At 39.6% G+C, this 24643-nt stretch overlaps 1 protein-coding gene across 1 annotated transcript in view; it reads left to right on the top strand.

Moving 5' to 3' along the window:
* SPOCK1 (SPARC (osteonectin), cwcv and kazal like domains proteoglycan 1) overlaps window positions 1–24643 on the top strand; it is a 288927-nt gene that overhangs the window by 55063 nt on the left and 209221 nt on the right. The window lies entirely within an intron of this gene.

The following is a 24643-nucleotide window of genomic DNA, read 5'->3' as shown; positions in this document are numbered from 1 at the left end:
GTTTCTTGAGTCTCATTAAGTTTTGGAGGAAAAAAGCATAGGCTGTAGGACTTGAAGGACCAGTGTGTTAGGTGAGAAGAATGTAGGCATGATGATGATGAATATGGTTTCATAGGTGGATGAGATCTTAAGCAACTCTGGAGACCAATTGGATTTGTGCTTGGCCTCTAAAGAGAAGAAAATTACATTGACTGAGACTGAAACTCCCTTGGGTTTCTTACTCAATTCCAACCTTGTACTCCCTGGGCCAATAAGCAGATAAAGAACAACTAATAAAGAAAAGAGAAAAAAAGAAGAATCAGATTAAAGAGAGAATCTGTAGCTGCCAGCACAGCTGCAGTTAAATCCTCTCCTAGCATCAGAGATTGCTCTCAAGCAAAATCATTCACTAGGGCTATTGAAAAGACAAAAGCTTCTGCTTTTAATCGTTGTCTGCTGAAGAGATTGACCTTTGGCTGTGCTGAGGCAGGAGAGCTACAAAGAAAGATGCAGACTGTAAATTCATTTGCCTCCATTTTTAGGCCTGTTTCTTTCCTCACTGCAGCTCATTGCTGCCAATGGGTTTTTTGGAGCCACTGAGAAGGCTTTTGGCCTCTTTATGATCAACATACGGTTCAGATGGTGTCAGCAGTGCTTCAGATGCTGGGTTTTCTTACTACAGGCCTCTTTTGCCCTGTGTTAGTAAAACTGTATCTTCCCTGCGTGCTCTGTGAAGAATGAGGAAGTCTGAGTTAATTTCTGGCTGTGAACGTTTATCCAGTTATGACTCTGGTCCACTTTCTGACCTTTAAGTTCAAAATGCCCATTGACTTAAACCCCCAACCCAGCAGAAAAAGCAACTGGAGCTGTATGCGTATGTGTAAGGGCAATATATAGCTCTATATTATCTTTATTCTTACATTAAATTGCATGACTAGAGATCTCTGTTTGGTTATCCTGCTGTACTTTCCCATGCTGTGCTGTGATGGCAAAGCAAGATGCTGCTGTGTAAACAGAAACAAGTTCATTAAAATGGAAACCTTTAAGTTGAAATGAGTTTCAAGTCAGGCTTCTAAATGTTGCACTGCATGTTTAGTACCCCAATTCCCCATGGTGCGTGCAGCACATTTCATTCAGGTGGATAGCTTAAATTTTAATAGGTCTGGCAGTTCTTAATTTCACTTCTGATTAGATGACCTATGAGCAGGGCAGCATGTCACCCTGGTGTGGGAGAAGAATTGGCACTGCCTACGGAGTTGGATTCAATTGTTGGGATGTATGAATGTCTGCTTCCAAATGCTTGACAGAGATTAATAAAGTGCAGAGTTTCTTAAAGAGAATCAATGACAAAATGGCAGATGCTATTTTCTTGATCTTTGTTTCTTGAAGGAGTAGGCAGGGAAAGCTGCATTTTGAAAGTAATAAACATTGTAAAGCATTGTAGACGGCTAACACTTGGTTGTGAAGATCGGGTGCATCTTAAGCTATCCTCTGTGCTGGGTTATTGCTTACTGTTACTTATAATTTACATTTACTGAAGAGTAGGTAGGTGTTTGTTGTTGGTCTTTGGTTTTTCTTTCCCCCTAATGTTTCAGTACAAGTTTGGATGCGATGGTGCTCTTGGGAAACCTGTTCTTGTGGAAATGTGTCTGAGATTGAAAACTATGAGAAGGGAATGAGAGGCCCAGCATTTTCAACAGAATAGTTCCCCTCGGCCCCCATGAAAACCCGACTTGCTTTTCAGCTCCTGTTCCAGCTGTTTTAAACTCTTACACCTACAAGCCAGTCATGCTATTCAGGGGTTTTATAGAATAAAAAATACCACCACTATAAAAAAATAGAATCTATTGATATGTCAGAAAGTGTTAATGTAATCCACCTACGTGTACTTAATTTGGTCTGTTTAATTCTTGTCGCTTTTCTCCTATTCCCCCAACATTGTTGCAGAGTTTCAGGGTGTGTGGCCTCATATATTCTCCTTTGCATCTCAAGTCCTGATGCGGCTGAGAAAGAATATGGAAAGTGCATCTTTCTGAAGTGGATCTAGTGTGCTATTTTCCGATAGAGTTATATGCTCCCCTGATAATAAGGCTGATCGTTTTAAACAGAATTTCCCCAACAAGTATTTCTTATTTATAACTCACATGAAAGACTCCCTAGTGAATTCAGTTTCAGTACCCTTCCTTTGAGACCAGCTGGCTTGTGAGAGAATTTTTTCAGGCTTCAGTTCCAGAAATGATACCTGAAAAAGCCATCCTATATTTTCCTATGCTGTGGGATTTAGGGTCATTTAATGGTATCACTGACTGCTTATTAAATTGGACTTCAGTGTAGCTAGATATGCGGCAGGAGATGCAGGAAAAAGTCTAGTTTAAGTGCCTAATCTACCCTAGCAAAGTTTCTTGAAAAAGATCTGCAAAAGCATATCGCCACATTCTGATTGGTGGCTGTATATAGAAAGCAAATGGAAGGAAACCCTTTTCATCACTTGCAGGTAAATTTAGCTGTGACATAAAAATATACCGTAGGGAGGAAAAAACGAATGTATGTTCAAGTTGAAAACCCATCAGGGGAAAGAGTCATTCTAATCTGAAGAACACAGTCTGTACAAGGGGAAGATAGTTTTGGGAGAGTTTGACCCATTAGATTACATATTCCTTTTATCTGTATGGCAGGTAAAAGTGTGTTAAATGAAACATATTTTACTATGGATTTTAACTTGGGGTTATTTTTCATTTGGATCGGCATTCAGTATTATTTCTGAGCTTTGCTAACAGCTCAAATCTACTGTAAGATTTTTGCCATCAAAATTTGATGCATATATAAATAGAAAAGGCTTACATGGAAGAATGAATTCAAGTGATTAAATGACAAATTGTGTTACCTTTTTCTAATGATGGAATAAGCTGAGAGCTTCAAAAATTTAGGGGGGAAAAAATACCAGGAGTTACCTCCTCTTATGAATAGCTTCATTTCCAAAATTTATCTAAGTAGTTTGGGTTTTTTTTTTAACATTTCCTTCTTGAAAAGTACAAGTTCATTCAAAGCAAAATGTGTTTTGCAGGAAGGTATCTGTTTCCACAGAGCTGTTATCAGTTAACAGGATGGGATTTCATATCCAAGCTGTATTGAGACAGACAAATGAGAGCTGGCCAGTCATTAAAGTATCAGCTTGGATATAGCATGTCTGCCTGGAGTCCTTGATCTGACGTTTTGGGGTGAAGGGTTTGTGCAGTTCCACAAGTATCTTTTCAGTGGAAGTACTACTGTAAGGCAAATCCATTTAAACCTGTCTCTTCAGCCCACTGAGTTGTGATGCTCCAGTCAAGATGGTTGTGTTTCCCACGCAGACAGCTGCATTTGGTTTGGGGGAAAGAACAGGCTATTAGGGGAAATGAAAACAATTTCGTTACTAATTAGAAGTGTAAAAGGAAGAAAATCACAAGGTGATGGGGGGAAAAAACAGGATCAGCTTTAGACCTTTACAAATAAAAGCAGATTTGAAAGTTCTCAAGTGCTGTCACGAGGTTTTGCAGTTTAAAACTGATTTTGCCTTTCACAGAAGGCTTAAGTTCCTTCTTTTATGAATTACTACAGTTTTTCCCCATCCTTTATGAAGCTCATGGAGGCCAAGCGATGAGTGATCTCATGAGAACGTCATCCATCAACTTATTCTTCACTCTCTGTAATTAAGCTAGGAGCCCAGCGGGAGGCTCTTCTTCATACACTGACCTTCCTGCCAGGCAAAGTGTCTTTCCTTGTGTGCACAGATCTGAGACTAGGTTTATGTATATGCGGCTTGTGACCGGGACAGAGAACAGAACCCTAAAGTGGCGACAAGGTTGTTTTTTCTCATCCTTGTAATAGGAGCCTAGGTATTACATAAGTACATTAGGAATTCATCATTTGGAAGACAGATATATTTCATTGATGTATTTTGTTTGGGATTTTGCCATCTCTCATTAGGAAAATGTCTTAAATAAGGCTGGGCAAGACACAAATTTCTTGAAGGTGGAGTGCAGGAGGTGATGTGGGGAGCTTCAGAGAGTGAGAAGAAACCCAGATTACTTTAGTAAAGGCCCAACAAATAGGTAAAGAGCATATCAATGAAGTATACAGACAGCACTGAGCAGAAGAAGCTGCATATATGACTAAAGGTGGGAACATAATCAGCTGGGAACATAATCAGCAGGGACTGAGAAGGTAAAACCATATAGAAGATAACAAATTGAGAGCCATCTGTGACACATCTAACCAATACATGTTGAAAAAACAAGCCCCAAAATGCAGTCAGATTAACAAGACACAGTGGTGGCAGTGGGACGCAAGTGAAGTAGAAGGAATGTGGAACAGCGCGCTTAGAATTTCAAGGTTAGATATATCTCTGTAATTGCAGTGTAAATGGGCCCACTCTGACTCACATGGTTTCTGGTTTACCTATCTTCTGTAGTGAATTAAGTTCTGCTTCTAAAACATTTTCACATCTAGGGGCGTATTAAATGGTCCTTCATTGAATTGTGTTCACTGAACCATACAGTGCATTGTCCTTCAGGATTTTCAGAGTAATCAGATTCAAATCTTTATGGCTAGAAGCTAATGATGACAAGTTTCTGAAGGAGTGAAAAAGGAGATACTGCTGGGGTGTTAACCACATGACTTTGTGAAGTCAAGAGAAAGTCTCTTTTTCTCCCAGCCCATGAGTGTTACCCTTTCTTGTGCATATGCTGTATTCCCAGGGAACTGTGGGTTAGTTTTCCCTCAAGATAGGATGTTCTGGCTATTCCTACACTCTCAGTGCATGTGATCCAGTGCTGTTCTTTGAAATGCTGCAGACTTTGAATGTATCTACCCCCTTCTTTAGTGGCGGGTTGTTCAGTCAACATGTCAGAACAGTTCTCAGCATCTCCGTGCTGGCTGTTCATTAATGTTCAGGAGTAGGCTGGCTTTAACATGTCAAGACTTAGTTGTCTTGGAATGTAGCTCTTTAACTGTTTTGCTTTGTCTTCACTCCTGTGATCTGAGAGGAGGCTGGTATAAGCATCCTTGTTCACTTAGATAAGAATGGAAAATAAGAAAGGGGGGATAACTCACACTTTTTATCCTGTTTCTGCAGTTCTTGAATATCTTAATTTGCACAACACTGGATTTGTTAACTTTTAAGCTACTTCACAATTTAGCTTTATCGTTAGGGTTTTGAACAGAAAGTAGATTCACAATGTTGAGTATTTCATACTGAGCTTGTGCTGCGTAGTAATATTATTACTTAGTTTATTTGGATGCTTGCAAGGCTGCTGCATCACATACATGCTGTGTGTTCTGCAGCTGGCTTTTGTTCTCTGTGCTTTGGCTCCAGCACTGTGCCTGGGGTCCCTGACCCTCATCTTATTCGTGCTGCAGGAGCCTTACTCATTCTTGATGTGTTTACATTCTGAAATACAGTTGTCTGATGTTTGGCTCTTTTATGCTTTGAAGAGATGGAAATCTACCACAATTACATTTCCTTCTTAAGATTTAGGGATACTAAGCTGAGGAGGTTTTTTGTACAAGCTTATTTTTTGTGAGGTTATAACACACTTTAATAGGTTGCAATTGTGTTAACCAGAAGCTGTAAATATTAGAGAGAATTACGTACGCTGTAACTGTTGCAGGTCATTAAACAAAATTATAGGAGGAAGAGAGTGGAAGAGGATGCATTTGTGTGAGATGCATATTCTGGGGAGACAGCCTAATGGGGGGACAGGACCAGGATATGTGGGTTGTTTTCTCAACTGTGTTGGCCTGTTGGGTGACCTTGTGAAATACATTGCCAGCTTTGCACCTTGGTTTCCTTAGCTGTCTAGATATAACCACTTCATTTGCCCTCCCGCTGCTATATAGGGCTGGAATACATAGCACTGCTTCAGCTACAGTCAGCTGTTTGCTGGGTTCTTGATATGCTGTCTTCTGTTAGCATGAAGCTTCCTCTGTCTGTCACCAATTCCCTTCCTGTTTATTAACTCAAGCTCATGAATTCAGTTTTATTTAAGAAATTGATACAGATTTGGCAGTGATGCTCTCTTTTGGAATTGTACTAAATTAAATGTATCTCAGCACCTAAAATTCATTTTACAAGTCTGGCCCAATGAAAGCAGATTTCTGATGCAGTCGTTCTGTATATGCAACTAGTTTAGGAGTTTGAAAACAAACATTTGACAAAGAAAATAATCAGTCAGTATATATGTTCAATTAAATGTGAAAGAGGAAGCCTCTGCTGTTACAGGACATTATACAGACATGAAATCATTCCTGATTACCTGCACTGATTTCAACTGTTACCTGACTAAAATGAAAGTGAAAAGAGCTAGAACTGATTGTTATGATACCAGATTACTTTGCTCTTTACCTAATTTAGAATTCATCAATCTTAATTACTGGGGGGAAGATTTTTAAGTCTCATTCTTATTGAAGCCCGTTCTTTCCTTCAGTCTTTCTGAAAAAAACCCCATTGGATTAAGTCTTCTCCTGCAGTCATAAAAGACTGTTACTGGGTTTTTTTGACTTAAGACCAAACAGAAGGTTTCAGGGCTATCCCAGACCTTACCTGGGGGTCTGGATAAAAAGCAAGGATACAGGTGCAGAGAACCTTGGTAATAGCAGTAGTAGTAGTTACCTTAGGTAGTCATGAAGCAACTCCCCAGTTATTTCTGTGGCCTCAGAGAGATTCCTTCTCCCTCTTGCCATAGCTTTTGCTCCTGTCTAGAAACTACTTCTGTTCTCATGATATGTTCTTTATACATTAAAGAGCGTGGAATAGGAATTAACAGTTTTTTTATCAACCTGTTTTCTTCTGGTATGTAGTTTCTCCAGTACCGAACCGAATTCTGTGTTTTCCTCATAGTTGGGGCTGATTCTTCCTCTAGTAATGAAAGTCCCTAGACTTGTGCCTAACTGAGAGGGACTAAGTTATAAGGTCAGGAAATATTTGTTCCTTTGATGTATCTGCAAGAACTGTGCTTGATCTTGTGCACTGTTCTTGGTTCTTCTCGTGGTAGAAATTCACTAACTGTAATTATAACAAAATTCTCCTCCACAGTCAATAAGACTCGGAGAAATGACAGCTTTCAGTTTTGCCACCCACACTTGCCCTTTGGGGGTGCAGGAGGCAAAGTGGGAAGGAAATGTGTGGCAAGAAACTGAGAGAACAGAAGAGGCAACAAAGGTCTCTGAGGTCACTAAAAAGGAGCAAGAAGAAATTATAGAAAAATATATATTTAGCATATTTCATCTGAAATATTTTACTATGAAAATGTCAAAGAAGTAGATTGTAGGTAGTTTCCAGAACCCATTGTCTGCCTTCCTGTTATTTATCTGTCCTTTTCTTTGCCTTTTTCTTTGGAAAAAGCCAGGTCCTCTGTATAAATATGTGGAACAGTTTTCATAACAAGAGTGGACAGGCTGCTAGAAGATGCATTCCTTAGGGAACATCTGAGTAGCTTTCCCTTGCAGCTGTTAGCAGTATTTGTCACTCGGGTGATAAAGCTGTTCTCTGGCAGTTGATGGAGCATACTTGACACTATTTTAATAAACACTGCATATTTCCCCTATGTTGAAGTGAACTGCTTTTATCTGATGGGAGAGACATTTGTTCCAGACACACGAAGGGCACCTGACAGTGGTGCCAATATGCCACTTAGAGTAACACAGTGATGGACTACCAAGCTAGTCTGACTCTCTTTGAAGAAGCTAAAGCACTCAAAGCACTTATTTCTCCAAGGACTGGCTGCTTATTCATATTGATGAAGTATACACAAAATACATATGCAAAAAAAGTGAAGAAATTAGTATAGTAACATTGTTGTTAAATTTCTCATGGGATTGTGATAAAAATGATGACAAAAGAAAAAGCCCTGAATATTGGCATCGCTTTCTTGCCAAGTGGAGTGTTAGTGAAGGAAGGTGAATAACACTCGAATCAAGTTTTCATATTGAAATCTAACCTCTGGAAGTGGCACGTCCTTTATTGTGTGTATTACTCTTACTATGAGCCCTAATTAATTTACGTAAACCCATGCGATTCTATATCAATAAAACCTTCTAAAGTTCACACAGGGAAAATGATATCGCTGTGCTGAGTATTTGCATGAATGGTAATTTATTTGACTTTTGCTACTAGTGCTGATAATGTGCTAGGGTTATAGAAATGCAAACTATGGCCAAGTGAGATATGTCTGTTTATTTTTCTATTCAGATAGTGTGCCCTAACCCCACCTGTGGCCAGCTCTGCAATAGAAGGAAGGCAAATGAATCCCACATAGCTTTTGGGTATACAGTAGGAATCCACAAGTAGTCTACTTATCCATTATTCATCTCGAGGTGATACCTGCCTTAAGAAGTGCTAACTCATTTGCTTCTGATTGTTAGAGTGTACCTATGGTGGAAGTAGTATTTCCACCTGGGTGTTAACAGATTGGTAATTCACACCAGTGGAGCTGCAGCCATGGTTACCTGGTTGTTTTATTCTGAAAAATAATATAAAACATCTCTCTTTGGCACTGAAAGGATGCATTCCTTCCTTGTGCTGTTCCAAGGGCTCTGTGGCAGTGTAGGAAGGCAGATCTGAAAACTGAGAACCAGACTGACTGAAAAAGAGATGAGTTTTCAGTCTGATACAGATACGAAAGTCCCTGTTTACTATTTCTGTGGCAGCAAAGATTCATGGCAAATTAAAGTGACAAACTAAACATAGCTCGAGTGAGGAATTTAGCCTAATCTGTGGTATTCACTTGGCATAAGGAAAATAGCTTATATCCTGATGACGTGAGCAGGGTAAAGCCAGCATTCTGATCTCTATAATAGATACAATATAATACCTGTGTAATAACACATACCATTAAATCTGATGGCTTTACTTGAGGTTTAGTATAGAATCAAAATCTAAGTCTTCTGAAGTGCAAAAAGACATGATGTTTTGTCTGGCATCCAAAGAGCTAAACTTGTTCTGCAGAACTTATTAACCCACAGTGCAGTACAGTTGAGAAGGAATAACCAGATGGGGTGTTGAATGTGGAAGAGAATACATCAGTGCAAATAGGACATGTTGGGGAAGGAGCCCGTAAGAGTACATACAGTAACAGGGTATTCTTTCTGGAATTCAGGGCTTTAATAGTAGCTTCTCAACTACTACATCTGTACTCTGTATTTCTCCACAGACAATGAGGGAAACTTGCAAGCAGTGTTTGAATAGCTGCTATCAAGTTTGCTACGTGCCTTCCTTGCTCAGAGCAGTACATACAGCATGTGTGCTTGCTGCAGCTTCCATAGTGGTATTTTGCTGCTTGTTGTGTAAAACAGTGGTCTGAAAATTGGGCATTTCACTTTTCTTACCTAGTGGCATGGCTTTACCTCAGAGGTAGCTCTTGGTGGTGTGTGAAACAAATAACTGGGTGGAGAAAGCAGCCGTTTCAGAGCAGTGATTGATGCAGAGTATAGCATGGTGCCAACAGGAGGGATGCATGGTTCCTAAGCAGATAAGGAGAAAGAAATTCTGTCTAAGAGTTGCTGCTGCTTTTTCTCAAGCTTTTTTGAGTTGCAAGATGTTCTCTGCTTTTCTTGCTACCGCTTCCACAACTGATGAATAAACATAAACTGAAGTAAGGTACTGTGAGTCTTGAATCTACCCATTTCTCTCCTAGCAAGAGAATACAAGCTTGTCTATCATGTAGTCACCATGGTTTCAAGTCATGAAGCTGAATCCTCACAGCTAAAAATCTGACAAGCCTCTGACGCTATATTTAATCCTAGCTTTGTTTTAATGACGGTTGTGTATTCTACATTTGAGACATGATTATAAATGTGAAGTAAGCTTGTCAAGAAGTCACTTAAAGGTTTTACAAGTTCTGGCAGCTGATGCACACAGAAAAGATCATATTGCAGTGAGGAGCGTGGTATGCTTGCACCTAAGCCTGAGGCAGGCTCTGGCATCATCGACTCAGTCCCGTACTGGTGTTGCTGGCTTCCCTTGTGTGTGTGTAGATATGATGGGTGCAGGAGGTTGCCCTCTGCACTTTGCTGTGTCACCAGAGTAACTGAGACCAGAATTCAGCCCACTTTACTACAGCAAAACCAGGTTCCCTACAAAACTGGAGGCGTGAGCAAGGGGACGGGCAGACACTGAGGATGTTGCAAAAAGAATAACTGAATTGGCCAGAAGCTAGAAAATACAGCTATGAGGCAATTATGAATTAAGTCAATCTGTGTTTCATTACTACATGAACTACGGAGCAATGAAGGCTACCTATTGCACTTGATGGCTGTTTGGATTATGATCAAATAATAATAGAAGAATATAGTTTTCCAGACCACTGTGGTAAACTGAAGTTTGGCCCAACTCTGAGATGGGCCCACAGATATTTGGATGTTTACCTGGACGGCAATAGGTTACCAGCTCTTTTAACTGAAGTTAACACCACAAATATAATGCATTTCCAACAAGTAGCAAAGTCCAGAGATAAGGCTTCAGAGGCTGAAAGTAAATTGTAAAGTTTCCTTATAGCATAATTCTGATTTAAGTGCCATTTTCCAATGCTGAAATATGGTGGTCCATGTTTTAAAAGCTATGGGAGAGGAAGATAGTGCTTTTGAAGAGTATTTTTTAAAGGCCATGTGATGAACAAGTTACTTGAAAGTGAACTTAAAGAATAGTGGTTGAGGTGACTCTGAGAGCTGCCATTAAACAAAAGGATGAGCACAAACCAATAAACTATTTGGATCCAATACCTTCCACTGTCTCCTTTTAAAGAAACTATTGATCTTGACCATCGGACATCTGGGCAATCGGTCATTCTTTGACAGCCACACATATGCATGCAAGCAGTAATCATTCCGTGCAGTCTGGTCCCCAGCAAAAAATTGATTCTTTTTTTTTTACTTTGTTTGGAAAGTTTTCCAAAAAAAAAACATCCTTTAAAACAATTTTTCAGGCACGGATTTTTAGGGAACTTGTGTGAAAAGGGAAAATATGAAGTATTGTAATCTTATTCATTTTTGTTTTCCTTAAAGCTATGAGATCTGAGGCCTGTCTACAAAGCTAGTTTAAAAGAAACATTGATTTTTAGGAAGGTTATTGAAGTCTTAAATGCTTAACTGCTTTATTTCCATTCAATTAAATTGAAATCACTGCTCTTAACAATTAGCCAAGTCAGAGTTATTTGCTTTTAAGAAAGATTTAAACATTATCTGCTCTATTGTCCTTCACAAAACATCGATATTGGATGTTGATGCATCCCCACATTGTGGGAGCAGCAAATAAGTAATTGTCCACTCAAATAATTTAAAGCTAAAGATGTTATAGCTTCCAAGTATCCATGATTAAAAAAAATCCACCAGAAGTACTCAGGCGCTGGGGTTAAGGGTTATGAATGTGGTTTCACTCAAGTGTAATCACTTTGGAATATGTAATTCTTTGCCTAGATATAGACAAACTGTAGTAGGATGTAACAATTACTGGAATAGCTTATTTCTTATAAATGAATAAACTTCCTTGTTATATGTATAACTGGTTATTACATATCTCTCTACTGCTGTGCTTATGGTGGAATAGACCTCCATTTACTGTTATAGTTTTAATTGGCAAATAGATTTTTTGGAGCTAGAATGCTTATATATATCCTGAGTACATTGATAACCTGTTATGTACTAACTACAGTTTATCCAATATTCATTTATATGTGTTCTCTCCAAGTGATGTTGATTCAGGAAGGATTTTGAGCTTTGATTTCTGTCATTAGAAGTAGTCGACTCAGGTAAAAGGTGCTGAGAAGAGTGATCAGGATACGCATTGAGAACATCATTAGGTTTCAGAGAACTGTTTTGGAGCTTAAGAAAAAATACTTTGAGGCCATTCGGTTTTCTATGGGTTATCGATTAGAAAGTCATAGTGTATTAAAAGGTTTCATGCATAGTTATTCACACTGAAATCTTGACCTCCTTTAAGTCAGTGGTAATCCCACAGTTTCCAAAATGGATATCTTAAAATAAATCTATAGCTTTGCTTCATATTTTTGTTCCCTGTATTTCACGAGACGTCTGTGTGAAAATATTTCCTATTATAAGATGATTTCTTAGACCATAAAACAAAAATATCTTTCCTTTTAATAGGAGGCCTTTTTGGGGATGGGTTGGTTTGGGGTTTTTTGTCAGTGAGATGTTGAGTTTTTCCTTAAATTTAGAATTGCTTTAGAAGCGCAGTGCATTTGTAATCGGTGGTGCATTGTCACACTGAGACTTCTGAACAGATCACTGTATTGGAATTCACAAGAGCTGTAAATGTATTCTTATCCCTTACATGTACAAAAACCCACATAAGACAGAATTAAGAAAACCACCGAAAACTTTCTTAGGATTAGTTTTGCAGTGCTATTAATGTTAAAGCAGTGCAATGTTAAAGCAATCCTTCCAGTATTGAAATCTGCTAACATTTGTAACTTTTAATAGTCTTGAAGCTTTAAGATAACAAAGGAAGTACATTCGCTAAACCTAATCTGGGCTACATGTAAAATTTGGTCATCTGACTCTATTTGTGAGAGAGATTCTAACCCCCAACAGCAACATCGTTCATTAGAGGGGATGAGGTATAATCAAGAATTGCTTATTTTGCAGCACTATTATGGGCTTCTCTCTGAAGCTGTTTTCTCTGTAGTTCTTTCCGTTTATTTTTGTGTTTCTCTAAACAACTGTCAAGAAAAGACCCACATCAATAAATACGCAATCAGTGCTGACCTTGGGTCACCCAGCTTCAATAAGACAGCCTGCTACAAACTAGTCTAATTGAACTCTTGGCACCCAAACCATGCTGATAAGATTGGTGTTGCCTTCTGTTGAAGGATGATAAATTGTTCAGGTGAAATCTCAGTCCACTTAAGCAAAGTTATATACAGGATTGAGTTTTATTTTCTGGGAGAAAAGGGGTTTATCAGTAAAAGTGGACTCAAAGCTGGCAGGATTGTTCTTTAGGCTGCAAAATAATTGGTCACAGTAAAGTCTTAGAGAAGGAAAACCACAGGGTGAAATTCTGTGGGGAGCTCTGGAGGGATGTGTTACTTCCCTCTCTCCAATAACTGTATCCTCTGCGAGACGGCTATACCCTCAGGGAATATACCAAACACAGTGTAGAAGGTATTTTTGGAAAGCAGTTCAAGGTGGTAAGACTTCTAATTTTGCATTTTTCCTAGTAGAAACATAATATATAATTCTTTTTTTTTCTTCTAAAATCATTTAAATAAAATGCCCAAGGGTTTGGTCCTGTGGTATTCCAGATAAAGGGCCAGACTCCTTAGCATAGGACTGTAAAAAGCTGGGGCCTAGAAATAATGGTGTGTTGGAGCTGACCTTCACATTTAGTCCAAGAGGAGGTTCAAAGTACGCAAGAAATGAACTATGCGAAAAGCCTCAGTGTGCAGCTACCAGGGACAAGCACTCAATAACGACAAGGCAAATCCTGCTGCAATCAGACCAGCAGAGAGGGCCTGAGGTCCCCAAGTGTAATTCCTGATGGGGAAAGTCCGTTCTACTGTTTAAATCCCATTTCACAGGATTAAAGGTCATTAGTTTAAATCATTGCAAATTGCATTTTATTTTAAATCTCTTCAAAATGATCTCCAGCAGCAGAGCTGGGTAAGGTGCTCTATATCAGTGTTTGAATTCTAGAGACATCCAGGAAGAGGGTGCAACGTTCCTTTGTCTGCTTTGCTAAAGAAGGGGCTCAAAGCTGTTACTGCGGTTACCATCTGACTCTTGTTACAAGTTGTTCTCTTGGAGCTTTCTTGCTGTATAATTCAAAATTGATCGAAGCAAAAATAGTGGACACAAAAGGCTATAAATCTCGACCCTCTGTAAGAGAACATGATCATATTTTTAAGAAAGACCAAGAAAATGTAGAGTGGGTGCCCTGATGAGCCACTATTCATACAGGAGTACTTCTATCGACATAGCCCAGCACAGGATGGGAAATAAACCATCTGTGTCTGGTTGTTACATGACCTAATGTATGGAGCCCCTGTCCCCATGGTCAGTGCTTCGGGAAAAGATTATGATTTAGGAGTGTAATAGGTAAATTTGTACATCCTGAAGGAGGTATAATTCTGAAGATCTTCAGGCCACCAGGAAAGGGACTTGTGTTCCTGACTGAACAAGAATATTAGGATGCTTTAGCCTAGTGGTAAACACCCATACTTGGCCCTCAGCAGTTATTGTTTTGTATAAATGCACAGCAAGTGAAATGTACATTAAACCTTTGGTTTAGGTATTTCAGACAACATAGTTATTAACTTGTTGATGTTGTATCTAGGATTGAAGCGTATGCATTGAGGTATTTTTGATCAGAAGATAGTCCGTGTTAAAATAATGAGATCTGCAACTTGAAATGACCTCAGCTGGCCTGCTGTTGCTAGAGATGAGGTTTCAGCTACAATGTCAAACCTGATATTTTTAAGCAGGTTTTATCTGACTAAAAGCTCAAGGAACATTGCATTGTGAGGAGCATTGTTGCCATGACTTGTGTACTTAACATGGACTCTGTACTGAAGGCTTAGCGGGGTTGTTTTTGTGTCTCCAGGCATAACTTGGACTCACATGTTACATCACAGTTTTACTTCCATTCTCTGTAAGCTGTGCAGAGGAATAGCAAACTGTGGCATTTCTCTGCTCTAGTAATCATAGAGCTGCATGTTTCTGCACTGTGTTTTGGGCAAATGTTCTGTTTGGCAAGTGTGTGTTTGCATTCCTTCCAGTAAAAGTGCACTGTTTCAGGAGGGCTGCTCTTTCAAAGCACAGAATGCACTTAATCAAAGATGTGCCCTGCTAAAATCTTTCTCCTATTTAGAGGTTTAACCTTCATATCCCCAGACAGTGAGATATTTAGCAACGTATTTTATGCTATGTATTCTCTGACTCCTTGGTTCATAGTGTTACATTTCATATTAATGGAAGCTTGCATTAGGGTCTGTTTGGGCTGTCTTCCAACTTTTCTATCCAGCTGGCAATAGAAAAGTTATCTGCCTGGCCTTTTGGATAAATCAATATTTAAGTATGTTATGCAAATTGTTTATTTGCCTGCTGAATACTTTCCAATTCCAAGGTAAAGCAGGGGGCTGCAACCTGTTGGAGAATGACTTTAATCATGAGTGGGAATAAAGCTGCACTTGCGTGCTGACCCTAACCGAGTATTCTCATATCTTTGCTTCAGCTGCTGAGCCAAGCAAACAGAAAAGCTGCAGACTCCTGCAGTCTTAGTTATTGGCATAAACATCATAATGTAGTTTTGTTTCTTTGGGGTTTTTGTTGGATTTTTGTACTGGAATTTTGCTCTGCTAGTTGTCATCTTTACCTTACTTTTGCCATTACGCAGTGCTAATCACATTTTACCTTTTGAGTAGTTCTGGGATGTGAAAAGGTGGCAAAATCTATCTCTCAATGGCTGCTTTGAAATGTCTCCTTTTTAAACTTTATAGCATAAAAAAAGCCCCCAAACAACGCAAACATGCTTATAGTTTCTTCTACCTTCAAGAATTCCTAAGCAACATGGCTTCTTGACAGGTCAAAAACAAGAATTCAGCTCATATAAACTAAACCAATTTTTAAATCACATCTTTGATTCCTATAAAGGATTTTTCTGACCTGTTTTGACACTGCTTATCTTTGATGCTGTCAGCTGCCTGCAGCTACTTAATACGTAGTGTCTAGAACCGATACAGTATTTCTGTGCCGTCCCTTTCCTCCCTCATTTCTTGCTTACCACTGTGACAGTATGAACGAAAGCCAAAGAGTAACAGGCCTGCCAAGTGATACCTATGCCTTGTATGAAATCTTAGCTTCAGTTGGTCAAGATCCTTCACCAACTAACTGTTTCGAGTATTGACCTCCGGTATATTCTTTCATATAGGTGTGAAACTTTGATTATCATGTGTCAGAGTAGTGCAGGAGACTTGTGTTGTCTTTTTCCCAGCTGGGATAATCACGTTTTCTTCGGGGAAGATCTACAAATTGAATTATCTTCTGTTCTGAAAGTGTTATGAACATGCTGCATTACCTCCAGTGAGAGCCATGTGAGTAGCTGGACTTGGGTCCCAAAAAGCTTTGTAAATTGTATTTTTTAAGATAACTGCGCTTGCTAGAACCTTGCCAGTTTTTAGTCTTTTGGTTTGTTTGTTTTTTAAATCATAGCAAGTGGACTAATTGGTCACAGGGTGGAGAATAGTCCTACAATTGCATCAGGCTGTTCCTGTTGCTTGCATCCCGTCAGCTGTAGGCCAAATGCCAAAATCTTACAATCACGCATGTGGAACTGGAAAATACAGATAAGTCTGCAGTGTCTCCACTGATAATTAGGTTGGAATGAATAAGTATTCTCTGAGCAGCAAAATAACAAGGCTCTGTTTCGCACAGATTTGTGCCATGTGAAAGCGTTTCCAGCTTTCATAGAGCCTCGGGCACATGAATAATATATGTGTTCATACCACAGCCTCTCACTTAGTATTCTATTAGGGGCAGTTAGAAAATCTCTCTTCTCATCCATCTCTCATGTTGGGATGTAGTTATCTTTGAGGTGCCCTGCCCTTCTGTCACACTGATTGAAGATCAGTGTATTCAGAACTTGGTGGCAAAGACCTGTACTCAAACACTAACACTGAAGGAATTTATAAACAGTGTATCCTTAGGAAACTAGACTGGAAATTTAGTGTAGCTATGAAAAATGATTATTTCTTTTATACCTGATGGGGTCTATTTCTACTCTTAATCTAGTTACATGAAGTAAATGGCTGATTTTTCTGCTGCTAAGTATTGTCTTGTTACATTAGGAAAGATATGGATGAAAGTTGTCTCCATATGTTCTACACAAGGATTATTAATGTGTTAGAAACCACAGAAGCGTCTGAGGCTGGTCATATAGAAATTAGGGCTTTTACCCCCTAAAAGGTGGTAGGATCCATTACCCAACTGACGTGCATCTTATGTTGTAGACCACCCAACCTGGGTGAAGAGGCAGACTAAATATTCTATAAACAGCTGGGAAAAGTCTCAGCCCTTGTTTTCCCATAGGGAATTCCCAACTTACCAGGTATCCACTGGAAATATAATACAGTAGAGAAGGAAACATTCTAGGAGATTCCTAGAGCGTGTGGAAGAACTTCCTGAGCCAACTAAGGAAGGTGCTCTGCTGGACCTGTTTGTGAACAGAGAAGGACTTGTGGGTGATGTGATGGCTGCAGGCTGTGTTGGGCATAGCAAGCTTGGAGTGATAGGTTTTGGTTCTTGGAGAATTAAGTATGGAGTCAGCAGACCTGCTACCCTAGATTTTGGAGGACAGAGTTCGCCTTGCTCAGAGCCTGGTCGACAGAGTCCCTTGAGATGATGTCCTGAAGGGCAAAGGAGTCTAGGAAGGCTGAACAGTGTTCCAGAAGGAAATCTTATAGGTGCAGGAGCAGGCTGTCTCCATGTGCTGAAAGATGAGCCAGTGGGGAAGAAGACTGACGCTGTGGAGTATCTGCCCCTCTGAGTTGTTGAGTGGGCTACAGATATTATCAGTTCTAAGGAGTTACAATTAGAGAAACAAGAAGCTGCAAAATGCCCTTTATATATGGAGCTGAGTATGCATTGTTTCACTCCTTGTATCAACTACATCATGTTTCATTTTTGTACCACTATTACTTTGGTAACATGATTGCATTCCATGAGTCTTCACTCTCCATTATTATTAATGGCTATCATATTGGCAAGTTAATTTGGATACAGTTATTTCCTTCTTCTAATACAAACAAGATTTGATTAATGAGAAACATTAGGAATATATAATGTGCCCGTTATTACAGTTGTATATTTGCCAGTGTGTATTGATGTCTGGAAGTGGCATTGTTTGTTTTTGCTTATGCATGCAATTGTTTCACTTGCATTCAGCTTTTTAAACAACAGAAAATTGCTAAAGCAAGTTGGGAAGCAGCATTAAAGAAAACATGTTTAGAGCTGGTGATTAAGTCACGGGAGTCTGTTAAACTCCAAGGAAGGTGTAGTAAATAGGGATACCACAAGAAAGCCCAGTTATTTCCATGGTGCTCGGGAAGTTGAATGCTGTTCCTTTTCTGAATTTGCACTGGTGTCAGCGATGGAATATTGATGCCGTAATGGTGGCATTCACTGGTGCCTCCTGGTTTGAAAAGATATCAGTGAGTGAGACAGCATTCATATAAGTACAGGAATAGTTGTCCTGTCTGTTTGTGGAAAGCCTGAATTATGAGAAATAATTGGATTATGATTTCAAAGAAGGTGCCTGGAGCTGAAGCTATGATTTGTTTCCAGTTCAGCCACCCCTCTACCTTCAGAGCTTTCTTGAGCAGTTAAATAATACTGCATTTGGTCTCTTGCCAACTTCTCTTGCCCCTTCCTCACAAGATGCTTGGTTTTCATTTGTTGGAAAAGGTAGAGTATGCAGAGTTCCTTCTGTGGAAATACTCTAAGCATTTTTTTGAACAGGAACATTGCTAGGTTTGAAAGTTGGCATGGGAATTGTCCGTATGGTTTGAGGGAAGATCCCTTTTCCAGTGTGCCTGGTTGGAATTTTCAGTAATTTTAGGCAAGTCTAATGAGGCCTTGACCCTTTACAGCATCATTACATGCTCTCTCTCAGCAAGCACTGAACAAACCATGTGTAAACACCAGGCAAAATAAAAACCTGTGAATATGGAAAGTGGCAGGGATTCCAGGATTCAACTCATTCTGAACCCACTAAGTATTTACTGTTGTGGTTAGCTCTGATTAGCAGGCTGAAGACACGCACCTTCTTCCTTTCAAGGTCTTTCCTCTGTGATTTGCTAGTCCATCTACTGCTATCATTCTGATGGGTCTTCAAACCCAGCTACATTTGTAGCCAGACCTATTGTATGGGCATTGCAGTGCTATGGGTTTCAAGCACACCGTTTCCACTGTTTTTAGAGAGGTACGAGCTAATGTATATCCCAGCACTGTGTGTTGTAGATCTTTTGATGTGTGGTGACAAAGCTGATTGCCACTGACCTCCCTTCCACTTGCAGCTCTAGAGCATGGTGCTTTAACTGGTCTGTTGGGTTTGTGGGATGTTTGCTTTTGCTTAATTTGAAGCAAACGGCCTTGACATTCCTGTGAAAAAGAAGATATCTGAGCCAGAAGTGACCTGAAACCAGACTGAGGCACTTAAAAGTATTATTTATGAAAGTTGTTGGTTTTATTACTTACCTCTGTATCCCACAGTTGGGATATGCAAGCACTGTCAGAGTTTCCTGCCCACAAAATGAGCAACGTAAGAGCCAAAGGTTCGGTAACACCTTCCAGGGTCTGAATGTTCACTTCAGTATGTTCTCTGCATCACCAAGGCATGACTAGAATCAAATGTGTAGAGAAGAGCAATAATACATATGGATATCTTGGACAGTGTGGGAATTCATGATGCGTTAAAGGGAAATACAGAGGAATATAGAGCATCAGTTTCCTTGGTGTCTTCTGCATGTTTTGGCCAGTTCTCAAGAGGAAAAGCTGCTGTTTGCTTGTATTGATAGGCCAGTGACTCTCGTTCAAGTCTCACAAAGCATCTGTAAACAAGTGGATTGAATAGATGACTTTAGCCCTTTAGGTACATTAAATACTACCCTGGGTGCTGTGTTATGTATTTTTCTATGGGATAGTGAAGTCAAGACACAGTTTTCAGCAAAGAAAAAAGATTCTACCCATGATAACAGAGAATACAATTGCCTGCTCTGAGCTCATGAATCTTCTGTTAGAAAACTCAAGAGCACTGGGGGCCACCTCCTGCTCTTCTTCCTTTCAGACACAAGTCAAGCGGACACAACATCCTTCTTAGAAGCAGGTGTGGTGTGTTTTGAATCCTATTGGATAGAGAGGGAGCTGAAATCCTCTCTTGGCTCTTCTTCCCCTCCATAGTGGTTTTGCAGAGAGCTCTGAGATCACCTATTAGTTCTGCCCCTCCACCAAACAACAAACGCCTCTGTGTCCGGGAGAGTACCTATAGTAGGTAGGCACTGCTCTGCTCGGTACCATCAGGGTGTCAGTTGTTCTTAGCCTTTCCAAAGGAGATCCAATGGGGGAGTGAAAAATGAATAGGAATAGGAGGCAGAGAGAAAGAGAACCCACCCAAAACTTGAATCAGTGTAGCTCCTGATCCAGGTTACCCCGTAGTTAGCTGTGTAAGTGCTTGTGCTGAGACAGTGAAGAGAAGATGTAGGAAAAAATAATGGCAGAGTGGGGCTGATATCTTTTCAGCCTTTTCCACGTTCAAGCAGCTGTGAAAATATGGCCCACCTGTGCCAGTAAGGAGGAATGTATTGCCGTTCCATCCCCTGTGCAATGCTGCCCTGCAGTGTCTTCTAACCTGGTCCTTGTATTTTAGAAGGTACCGCCAACACCCAAGGAAGTAAATGTTGTCACTGTGATACAGTCATGGCTGTTCATACAGCCTTGAGAGGAATAGTGCATCATGAATAGAGATGGAGGGTTTATTCTAAAAGTAACACCATATGGTTAATCCCTTTCACCACTAATGATATCCATGAATCTGTCAGTTTTGGCTAATCTGGATAGGCATTTGGATTATGAACATCACTGTGCTCTCAGTGCTTACAGATCTGTTGTGTATTAGGGAAGCAACATCTCTACTATAATTAGTCAAATTTATGGCATGAATGAGTTTAGGATTTGTTATATGATGGATGCTTATTTAAGAGAGTCTTATTTATTAATTTCCACTTTTGAGTAAGAGCTACATAGCCTCAGCAGAAATACATTTGTGTTAAGTTTATAGGTATTAGTTTCTTCCACTGAGCTGTATAAAAGCCTGATGAGGGAAAAACCTAATGCAGACACAGTAAATTACTCTGCTCCCACCCCACACTGGGACTGGGCTCAGAAGTGATTAATGTGCTATAGTTTTCCATAGCAGGTCAGAAGAGGCAAAGCAAATGATCCCCTCACTCTCACCAGGACACAACAGCTCTAGTGTTTAGTATGTTCATCCACGCTTTGTCTGTCTGAAGGATACAAAATAAGAAGCCAAAAAAGGCATTTATCATTATTGTGTGTAAAGGAGGGAGAGGATGGCAATTAAATTACCTCTGCAATTTATATTTGATCTAAACCCAACTATTATATAAGAAAAATGGATCAGATTCCACTTTTGGTGATGTCATTATTATCCTGTAGTGTTGAACGGGCAGCATGAGTGCAGCCGAAGAACCTTTCTCAATATCTGTTTCCCTTTTACTATGACTGTAAGAAATGCCAGTGAACAGATAGCAGCATTGCTTACCTCTCTTATACACACAGGCAGTCGAGATGGAAATTGCATACTCTCCCAAAGACCTCCCTTTGATGTATTTTGCATTTGTCTTACCTCTGTTATTTGAAACGCTAAGTTTAATTGTTTGAATGAAACCAGACATGTCAAATACAGCATATTAAAAAGTCGGGGCGGGGGGGGGAAGTGCCTTTTTGTGTTTGGTTTTTAAAAACATAAAACAAAATGGGCATCTTATAATAAAATGAACGATTCTGTGGATTTTCCTCCAGAATACTGCCCCTGAAAACCAAATTCCTTCTCATCAGCCCCTAACATGTATTGGTCAAAGAAAATGTCTTTCTTTTGTAAAAAAAGATGTGAGAGAACCTAACAATCCTCTCTCACAACCTTGCCATTGAGCTCTGGCACTTGCCCCATATTCAGTACTGGCTGATTCAGCTGGCACAGATCTGTGACATATATAGTGTATTTTGGACTGGACAGCACAATCAATATTGATGTTGGCAGCCTCTCTTGAGCACAGATGTGAATACACAGCACAGAAGCACTGGAGATTCACTGCTTTGCTGTAGCCTGGCTGCTGAGCGGGCCCGAGTGTGTGAGAAAGTGAGCTGCTTGCAAATAGCTTTTCCTAATGGGTTCTCCATTCTCTTTGAAGTGGTTTTCAAGTTGAGTCTACTTCAGTTATCCTGTGCTTGAGTTCTGTTATGCTGCACACACAGCTTTATCTTACTTGGAGACTTGCTCGTCCCTGCTTCAAGTTGGGTGTGGGATCATTACTATAGAGAGAAAATCGTGCTCAAGAGGCAGCGATTGAAATAAACTTTAAACCATTTCACAACTAACGGCTGCCCAGATGGCCTCGTATGTCTTGGCTTGAGAAACAAAACTTGAGTGTTTTGGTAGAAGAGCTGTTATTGTTTCTGCTAATACTTCCCAAAGCACATTTCAGCTGTGGCTATCCTTCAAGTGAATTGAAGTCTTGTCTGCATACAATGCAACTAATTCCTCAGGAAAGCCCATCCAGCTGTTCTTATCAGAATAACTTTATAGGTTTTGTGAGCACAAAGGCATCCCCAGAATGAACAGCTTGTTCGTTCCCATGCAAGCTTACAGTGCATCAATTTCCCCTATAGGCAATTTGTAGAAGAAGAAAACATACAAAACAACCCCAAAACAACAGAAACTGAAGTCTGTTTGGTATACAAGGATTACTGCAGAGGGGCAAGAACACTCCCAATTTTTACAGCACAGAGTATGTCCCCAGTACATTCTGAAGTAAAACACATTTAGCTTAGAACTGAAATGCTAGTTTTGCTTCAAAATCCAGTCTTTCTAAGCAACTTCTGGTAGAAAACGCTGCTGCAACATAGCCAGGACAGCAATAGAGAGAGAGATCACGAATTGAAGTGTGGAGAGAACAGAAAATAGTCTCTTTGACCCAACCACCACCCATTTAATAATTTTCTCTTAATCAGTTACATTTGTATAGAAATAATTAGGTGTTAATTCTTTAGTCCATATTCTGCTCTCATTTCTACCACTTTTACATCTGCACAAATGTGCTAATTTCCGTTCACGTACTTGTGATTTATACAGATATAGTCAAGAATATAATCTATCCCAGAGAGTGCAAATTAAACAGAGAAGTAAGTAATTAAAGATATCAAGGACATATAGGAGACAGCAACTGTGCTGAGAATCCATCAAACGTGCCAGGACAGACAGTGAAAAAACATGGTTATCTAGATGACAGCCAGAGTGAAATAGAAAGCAGAATAGGAGTTGTTCTAAAACATGTTGAAGAATGCCACTGTGGAAGATAGGAAGTGAGAATACATTGGAGATGTTGATTGCAGAAAGGCAGAAATCCAGGCTAAGGCTATAGTAAGAGGAAATAAAAAACCCTGGATGCATATCCTGATGGTCAAGTTATAGTTATTTGGATGAAAAAGGGAAAGAGAAGACAGTAACTGAAAGCTCTTTAATGAAAATATTTCATTGTAGGTGGCTGAAACCCAGTATGAAGTTGAGGGATATTTAACACCTCAGTGAGAGCAAAGGGGTTCTTAGCCTGAGTGAATGCAAAACCAAGAAGAAAATCTGAGGCGAGGCGAAGAAACGTAGGTAATGAGAAATCTTTCAGGGAGTTCCATACTGAAGGTGAAGCTATAGTCACAGAAGAAAAACAACCGCTAACAATCTTCACTAAACACTCATTCTGCTGCTGCAGTTGTCAGCAATTGCCGAGACATCTTTACAGTGTTTGTAAAATGTAGAACCACTGAACCTTGCAGAAAGAAATAAGAGATATACAGGTAATTGTGCGGTTTTCTTTAATGTTAGTACAAACCTTCAGGAGAAAAGCTGTAAAATTGAAGAGGCACTCAAGAGATGTTGAAGGTCTTAAAATCCTGAATTATGAAGATTTATGATTAATGAATCTTTGCCTCCCCACCTTAGTTTGAGGTTTAATGACTTTTTGAGGCAGGAATTTTAGATTTACAGTGCAGAACTAGATACAATAAGCTGCAAATCCAGTAAGTGGAGGCAGTTTAGAATGAAGGCAAATCACTTCTGCAGTTGAAGAAATCACCTTCCAGAACAGCAGGGAAGCAGAAAGGAGCTAAAAATCAGGAAAAAGATGGTGTTTGGGTGCTGTGAAGATAACGCTAAATCTGTGCCTGTCTCCAACAATGAATACTTAATAAAGTGAGATTGGGACCATTTCAGGACATTTTTCTTGGTGGATTTTAATTTCTTCTTTTGCTAAATCTGTTAAGATGAACTCCTCTCTAAGCCCATTCTTATATGTACTGGAACAAACAGAAGGGTGACGCTAAATCTCAGCTCTTGGCTTGGGTGAATACTGGTGTTTATTAAAGAAATCTGTGTTATTAATTTGCAAGTAAAACTTCCCATCTTGCTGGAGGGTCCTCAGAGCTTTCCACTGCTTGTGACACTCATGAATAAAGTCAATGCTTTGGCTTAGTAGCATGAAAAATTGGTTTTGAAGAGCACTTAAAGCGTATGTTCATTAATTGGGTCACTAAAGACGGAAGCGGTCCCCACAAGTGGATAGATTAGTTGTAAAGCATCTGCCTCAAACATTTTTGTACTACCATTGAACCAAGGAAAGAGTATAAAATGTGTATAGTGTTCAATGGGAAACAGAAGAATATTTGGAGAATGAGAGATTCATGTTGAGGTTTACTCACTGTAATCTTTATAGATGTGTGATATTCATAGTAAATATGTGTATGTGTCTGTGTTTTAGGGTGGCTTCAATTACAGTGTGTTTCTGGAGATCCTCATCACATTTACTTAATATTCTTATATTCTCTAGATGCA

The sequence above is a fragment of the Lathamus discolor genome, chromosome 10 (genome assembly GCF_037157495.1).
Source record: "Lathamus discolor isolate bLatDis1 chromosome 10, bLatDis1.hap1, whole genome shotgun sequence".
In the NCBI taxonomy this organism is placed as follows: domain Eukaryota; kingdom Metazoa; phylum Chordata; class Aves; order Psittaciformes; family Psittacidae; genus Lathamus; species Lathamus discolor.
This window is presented reverse-complemented; position numbering and strand designations above follow the sequence as displayed.